The following is an 8,198-nucleotide window of genomic DNA, read 5'->3' as shown; positions in this document are numbered from 1 at the left end:
AAAAAGGCTGCCTTTGGCGTTCTACACCTCAGTTTTTATCTAGGTAGGAAAGGCTTGGCTCGTCCTCCTGGCTGGAGCATCTCCCAATGGGATGATGTAATCTTATCAGTTATACAGTAGGACTCAATGGCCCATTAACAGAAGATACTTCCCACAGAGATAAGGATGATCACCCTTATCAGTGATGGCCCATCAACAGAAGACATTTCCCACAGAGATAAGGATGATCACCCTTCTCAGATGGTAATAGAATATGTATGTTGTATTGTAAACCAGGACAGATGCATTTGGAAGAGCATTGCCAGCAGGTCAGGGAGTGATCCTGCCCCTCTGCTCAGCCCTGGTGAGGCACATCTGGAGTGCTGTGTCCAGTCCTAGGCTCCTCAGGACAGGAGGGACATGGAGCTCCTGGAGTGGGTCCAGTGGAGGGTGACAAAGATGATGAAGGGCTGGAGCATCTCACTTATGAGGAAAGGCTGAGGGAGCTGGGGCTGTTCAGCTTCAAGAAGAGAGGGAGAGCTGAGAGGGAACCTCATCAATGTCTGTCAGTGCCTGCAGGGAGGGGTCAGAGCATGGACCAGGCTCTGCTCTGTGGTGCCCAGCAATGGGACAAGAGGCAAGGGGCAGAAATGGATGCACCTGAACACGAGGAAAAACTTCTTCACTGTGCAGTGACTGAGCACTGGAACAGATCACCCAGGGAGGGTGTGGAGTCTCCCTCACTGGAGATATTCCAGAACCATCTGGATACAATCCTGTGCCGTGTGCTCTGGTATGACCCTGCTTGAACAGGGGGATGGGACCAGGTGACCCACTGTGGTCCCTTCCAACTTTACCCACTGTGGGATTCTGTTCCTCCTACCTGTGAAAGTGGCCACTGTGCAGTCTGAGGGAGGCTGGATTTAGCATTCCCCAGGTGTCTGAGGAGACTGATGAGGGTCAATTTCAGTTCAACTGGATAGAATTAAGTTATACTAAACACTTGTACTGTTTGCTTTTGTGGGAATTGCAGAACATCTACACTCTGAAGTCCTTACTATGATTTTGAAGCATTTCATTTTTGTTACATTGGATTGGTTATTGATCCAGGCAAGGTTGAGGTTTTGGGTTTTTGTTTATTTGTTTGTTATAATCAGGAATGCTGACTTTGGGTACATGTAACTAAACAAACCCTTGGGAAAAAAAAATACATTTTTTTTGGTTGGTTTGTTGGGATTTTATATTTCTGCTACATAAGAGATTAGGTTTTGATCAGATGTTAGGAAAAAAATCTTTACTGTGAGTGTGGTGGGCACTGGCACAGGTTGCCCCATCCCTGAGATTGTTCAAGGCCAGGCTGGATAGGAGTGGGAGCACCCTGGGATAGTTCCTGCCCGTGGTGGGGGGTTGGAACAAGATGATCTTTGAGGTCCCTTCCATCCCAGACCTTTCCAGGATCCTATGATAACACTATCTAGGTAATGCAACACTTTCTGTCAAAATGGAAAATGCTAATTCCATATGGCAGACATGTAATGGATTGCAGGGGCATTTACATTTGTTTTGCAGCTATGAGATCTAGATATACATATTTAAATACTGGAGTTAATTTTGAGGAAAAAGTAATCCAAAAGTACTTTTTTGTTTTTTCAGATTAGCAGATTGCTTATTTTATTTTTTTCCCCCAGGATTTTTGGTTCTAAGAAATAATAAATTGTTGTTTCTGGTTTTTACTGCATACAAAATTGATTAAGTGTAACTGCAACCACACTAGGGAAGCTGTATCTGTAGAAATAGCATTGAGACTATTAAAGTTGGTTGGATTTTATCTTAAGGAAACTTCCACACAATAGCTGTGGTTCTAAAACATCTCAAAATCACAATACTTCTGGCTAAAGAAAGCCAGGCTTTAAATTCATATAGTCTGCCAGGAAGCCTGTTTTTTTAAAAAAATTCCTATTTTATTGTATTGTGTGAAACAGCCTTTTGTTCACTTTTGTTTCGCAATATTAAATGTGCTAGCATTGCTTGGCTTCAAGTTCTAAAAAAACATTATTTCATAAGGATGTTATGTTAAGTCAGTGTGTTGGAATAAAGGGAAGTAGGAATGCCAGTGGCCGTATCTCCCAAAGTAGATTAAATTCTGCAGTAGAGTGGAAAAAAACAAATATGCTGCTAAATTACTTTTGTTAGGTAGCGTAGTAATATCACAAGTCAATGGCGGGTCCTGTGGTGAAATGAAAGACAGAGCTTTACTGGGTTCTTCACTTCCATTTTAATTTGTATCCGATAGGGTTCCCATTGCCATAAAGTTCTTAAATGTGCAGGAATGTCTTTCAATCACTTGTTTATCTACCATCTGTTTAAATGTTTATTTAAAGGACTTTTTTATCAATTACAGAGAACAAATTAATTTGCTGGTTCTAGTTATGTAGTTAATTCTTCTCCAAAGGCCTTTCCTAAGGTAGCCACATCAGACACCTCCCAGTCCTTGGCTGCAGGAGCATTTTTCTGTTTGCTGTCCTCTGCAGTCCTGAGTCATCATGAAAAGCCTGACAAATGCCATTGTTCTTCTGTTGGCATGAACAACAGCAAAATTAAGGTTCACTTCTCAGTACTGGTAACATTTGAGAATTTACTCTCTTCCCCTCCAACACCCTTGGTAAGCCCCCAGTTCCTCCCTCACTCACCCCCTCACCTTCCTTGGTGCCAGGCACAGATGTTTGACCCCAGCTCAGGTGTCAGAAAAGGTGCTGCCATGAGAGACAGCAGCATGACAAAGAGAGGCAAAATTGCAGGCTGAAGTAGGGTTGTTGATAGAGCAATTCATTGGTAGCTCAAGGATTCCAGAGCAAAGCATGGACATGAAAAGGTAGAAAATAAGGAAGAAGTCAGATGTCAAACCCAGAGCTGGATGAAAAAGTTCCTACCTGCATACTAAGAAAGTGTTCAAAATATGTTATGTTTAGGAAAATATGACTTAGCAATGATGAAAAATGTGCATGATTATTAATAGTCACCTAATGGCCAACAAGGGAAGGCTTTATGCAGTTCTGTCTTATCCTCTCCATCTACCTCAGTAACTCAGGAAGAAAGCTGTGCCTTTTTCAATCCTTTAAGTTGCAGTCTTGGCATTAGGTTAGCATTAAAAAAAACCTCATTGCAGCATTTAGTTTTACTCACAACAACAAAGAAGTGAATGCAAGTACCTTATTTACGGAGATGTTATACTGACTCCACATCAAGATGCCTCTGAGCAAAATCCTCTGCAGTAACAAAGGGCCTTCAGGGACTGGTCCTGGAGCAGCTCCTATTTGAACCTCTATTGCAACAACTTTAGGATCTTCATCATCACATTCATCTTTATTTCAAAAGTGTGAAATGCTGAGATGCAGCAGGAATGGGCTATGGGATAGAGGTGGCCTTTGCAGTCTAAGTCATGTGGGGTGTCTGTGGCCATACTCACAAAATTGATGAGATACATTCACATCTATCTATAATGAGAATTGGGTAGGAATTTTTCCTGCCTCTTATTTGAAAATTTACTGTGCCTTTCTGTGTATTCTGAATACTTTCAAGCCAGTGTGTTGGTTCTGTGGTCACTCAAGCACATAGCAGCCTCCATTGACTTCCGTTAAAGATAAAATATCTCTGGATATAACATATGCATATATATGAGTGTATGTTACTGCCATGATAGCATGGATTGTTATATCACATAAGTGGAGAAACATGGCTAAAGACATGAGTTATTAGCCAAGGGTAGCCTAACTTCTTATTTAATAACACCAGTTTGATCCAAGGTCCTCCGCAGAACATGTCCAATAGTTCATCTTTAAAATATTTTTTCTTCCTGATAAAGCAGAAAAAAAAAAAAAAAACACTCTGTGAAGCCAAATACCAGCTTTAAATGATAAGACTTCCTTAATCCACTTAAAGCAAGATGAAATTATCAAAAAATAGTTTCGGGATTTTCACCTTTTCAATGATTTTTGCTAATCTGATAAAAAAATAAATACTGTTAGAAGTCAGTTTATGGGGATTGGGGCAGGAGAAGCAGCGGTTTTGTGGTTTCCAGAAGGTAAAGTAATTAGAATTCAAAATCCAAGGCAGCCAGCCTTCAAAGTGAAAAGATCATAGACTGCAAATAACTCAGTTTAGAGCTGTGAATTGAAATAAACAATTATGGACTTCTCTCCCCAGATGGTTTTAAAAGGAGATCCTGAATAGATGTTTATGTAGGGTGCACTTTTGAAAATCACTTGTGCTCCTTTCTGACTAGAGGTTTGCTTGAAGTGCCATTACTTTAAATTCTTTGTGCAATCAAAAATTAACAAAGGCCTCTGTACAGGTGATTGTATTTAAGGATAGTTGGTCCTTCAGTATGGAGACAGGTGAAGGAATAATACAGTGCCAATCTGCAAATAACTTTGGAACATACCATATTTCTCATCCCTCAGCACAGTACAGGTTTCAAAGAGTTTAGCAAGCAACATCACCTTCCAAAACTGCATCCAGAGCCCCGTGGGCAGCAGGGCAGGGAGGGGATTCTGCCCCTCTGCCCCGCTCTGCTGAGACCCCACCTGCAGGGCTGCATCCAGCTCTGGGCTCCCAGCACAGCAAGGACAGGGACCTGCTGGAGCCAGCACAGAGGAGGCACCGAGGGGATCAGAGGGATGGAGCAGCTCTGCTGTGGGGAAAGGCTGGGAGAATTGGGATTGTTCAGACTGGACAAGAGAAGGCTAAGGAAAGCAAGGCAAGCCCTTTAAAAAGTGCTTAATACAGTAATGGGAAAGATGGACTCACCTACACCACTAACCAGCAGGCAGGTCAAACTCATCTTCATTAGCCTGAAATCCTCTTGTAAATGTTTTTCCCAGCAGTAAATGAGCACTTATTTTTTTATTACTGTGTGTACTTATAAAGGTTTGCCTTACAGCACTTTGATCCAAACTGGCCTCTTCTCAGAAATTGTGTTTTCTCTTCATAATCAGCTCTTGAGAAGGGAAGGAGGTTAGTTTTTGAAGGAAAGGTGCTGGTGCTTTATACTTAGAGGCAAAGGAACAGGAAGGAAAAGGCATGGCCTTTTTTTCCTTTTTTTAGCTTTTAAAAAAACCATAATGAGATTTCTCACAGAAGTAACTAACAGGATCCTGCCCTTGGAGGAGGCAGTCAGCATCCACACGAGGCTCTCAGTGAATCTCTGTCAGCATCAGCTCCTTCTGCAGCTGACTCTGCTGAGACTTCACCCCGAGATGTGGGGGACCAGGATGAGTGGGAGGAGACTGCATCTTTTCCAGCCCTCCCCAAATGAAGCTGCAGTTCTGTGGTTTGAGGTAGCCCCATGCAGACCCCTAGGGCTGGGTTTCTGCCAGCAGGTACAGGAGCAGGGCTGAGCTGGCCTTGTCCTTGTGCTGTCTCCCACCACCTGGCCTTGGGCTTGCAGGGAGGGGGCCGGAGGTGAAGAACAGCCTGTCCCAAGGGCATGTTTTTCTGCTGGGTGACAGTGACCCACAGCAGAGCTGCCAGAAGGCCTTGGGCTCTGCCACAGAAACAAGCCCAGCCTGTTGCTTGTGAACAATTGCCATTGTTTTCCTTCAGTGTGACAAATGGCCAAGGTCGTTGGCTTGTGCTTGTTTTTGTATGAGTTAAAATGACATAGCACTTAGAGAAGCTTTTCTGCTTTGGTGTGTGGGTCAAAGAAAGACATTGATCCAACAGGAAAAGCAGACCAGTTATTGCTCCCAGTAATGTAATGGTGTCTTTCAGTGCCACAAAAATAAAACTAGTGGCCAGATGTGGTCATCCATTCCCCTATTTCTATGCCATCCCATTCAACAATCACAACAAATCTGTTAATTAAGTGCACTGATAAAAATTAAGTGCTTAATGTTTAAATTCAACATTTTAGTGTTCTGTGCCACATCATGGTCAATATGATCTCTTTACTAGCTCTGGTTTTGTACTGCACATTGTTTAGCAACAGAGGAAAAGTCAGATGATAAAAATATTCTTCTAAAAGCAGATCATTTGCACACAGAAATAGTTAGCATTTATTTGTAAATAAAACACCTGCATGTCTGGAAATCTCAGTCACAAGTATATTGATTGCTCTATCTGGCCAAAGAGCTTTAAAACATCCAGCAGTGACTGAGACTCCTGGTTCAGTGTCATGGAATCAGAGAATGGTTTGGGTTGGAAGGAACATTAAAGCTCAACTCATTCCAGCCTCCTGCCACAGGCAGGGACACCTTGACTTGATCACACTGCTCAGGCCCCATCCAACCTGGTCTTGAATGTTCCCAGGGATGGTGCACCTACTCTCTGCCTGGGCAATCTATTCCAGTGCCTCATCACCCTCATTGTAAAAGATTTCTTTCTGATGTCTAATCTAACTAGAGCCCAGTTCAGTTTAAAACCATTACTCCCTGTCCTGTCACATCACCCACAGCTAAAAGGTTTGTCCCCAAGGTTTGTTATCTGAGATCTGAGCAGGCCCTGCCAAAGGAAGTCATCATGGGGAAATTACTTCATGGTGAAGGTCAGCTCAAGGCTTTGCCAATTTAGCTTTGATATTCTTCATGTTGTTATCAGAGAGGCAGACCTTAGACACTGTGTAGCTAACTGTGAAATGCAGCTTTTCACCCTGATGAAAGCACATAGCTTAGTCATCATTTATATTATTTATATTAATCTTCTACTTCATTGCATCAGTTCTTCAGCAGAGTGCTATTTTCTATAGGGCTTTGAGAACATTTCAGTTTCATTTGATGATCATAGGCCTTTTTAAAGGTGTGATTGAGGCAAGACTAATCTTTTCTGAAAACTTGCCTTTAGCTCCGTATTATCTCTTGACAAAAAAAAATTACACATTTTATACAGCTGATATAAACAGGGAAATAGCATTGCCCAGCAATGCAGACTTCAGAATCCTCTGGTCACAACATGACCCCTCAGTTGCTGGTTTGGCACTGCTGGTGTACACTCCTCAAGACAAGGTGTCTGCTTCCTTTCTCTCCGCTGGTAGCTGCGGCTCTGATGAGCTCCTGGGCATATACACCTTGGCATAAGGTCATGGAACCCTCCCTGGAGGGATGTCTTCTCCTGCCCCTGTGAGCCTGTGTCCAAAGCTGACTGACCTACACAGCTCTGAGACATCCCTTGTGCTGTGATGGTCACTTAAGAGGTTGTGACTCCAAGCTGAGCTGGCAGGGCTGTCCATGCCAGGCTGACACCTCAGTCCAAGCCAGCTGTGCTGTGGGGTTTAACTGGACATGAACTCCACCTGCTGCCAGCTCAGTGCTGGGTCTGGTGAGACAAGCAATGTCTCTTTTGGCCAGCAAGGAGGCAGGAGAGGATGTCTGTTCCCATCCCTTTCACAGCTGTCCCACAACAGAAACCACCACCGCCATAATTCATGGTGTTAAATAAAGTCAAAACTAACCTGGCTCATATTGAAAGAAAATGAGTCAGAGACCAGCTCTTGCCCTACAAAGCTGAGGAGGCTGCAAGAGCCTCATGATGCTGGAGATGGGCTGGGGCCGAGAGCTGCTTCCTGCTGCTCTGGTAAAACCCCCAGCCCTGCTCTCAGGTCATTGTGCTTCCATCCCTGAAGCACTTGCAGACCACCAGCTCCTTGAGAACTTAGCCAATGGATCCAGCTTCCCTGGGAGGTTCATGCTGGCAAAACACTTCCCCCGAGTAGCCAAGTGTGGTGAGCTCTGGAGTCAGGCTGTGGGGGAGCCACAGATGGGAATTACCCCAAAACAAGGTTGGGAGCTGATCAGGATGAACAGAGATTGTTGGGCTCCTGCATGTCCCTGTTTGTCAGTGCAGGAGCAGGCAGACTGGTCAAACACTGAGCAAGGTTAAAAGAGTGTCTCTGGTTGTTCATTCATTGAGTTCCATCTATTGTGGGAATGTGGGGGAAGAGGAGGAAAGCATAGAGGAAAACCATATGTGATGGTCTGAGCAAAGACTGTGCCATCATGACTAACCACAAAGGGACAAACCACACTGCTCTGCTAACTTTAACTGTGGCGTGGCAAAACAGAATGCACCATTTTGCAAACGGCTCCACTCCTGCCTTTTCTACCTGGTTTTAAGAAACCTTTCACAATTTTGAACTAAAACAGGAAAAATGAAAGATATTTCTTTCTTGTGTCATATTCAGACACAAGATCAGATCTCCTATTAACATGATATTAACATATCATATT

Source organism: Cinclus cinclus, chromosome 2, assembly GCF_963662255.1.
Source record: "Cinclus cinclus chromosome 2, bCinCin1.1, whole genome shotgun sequence".
NCBI classification, from domain to species: Eukaryota; Metazoa; Chordata; class Aves; order Passeriformes; family Cinclidae; genus Cinclus; species Cinclus cinclus.
The sequence above is the reverse complement of the archived record's forward strand: the minus strand, read 5'-3'. Positions refer to the sequence as shown.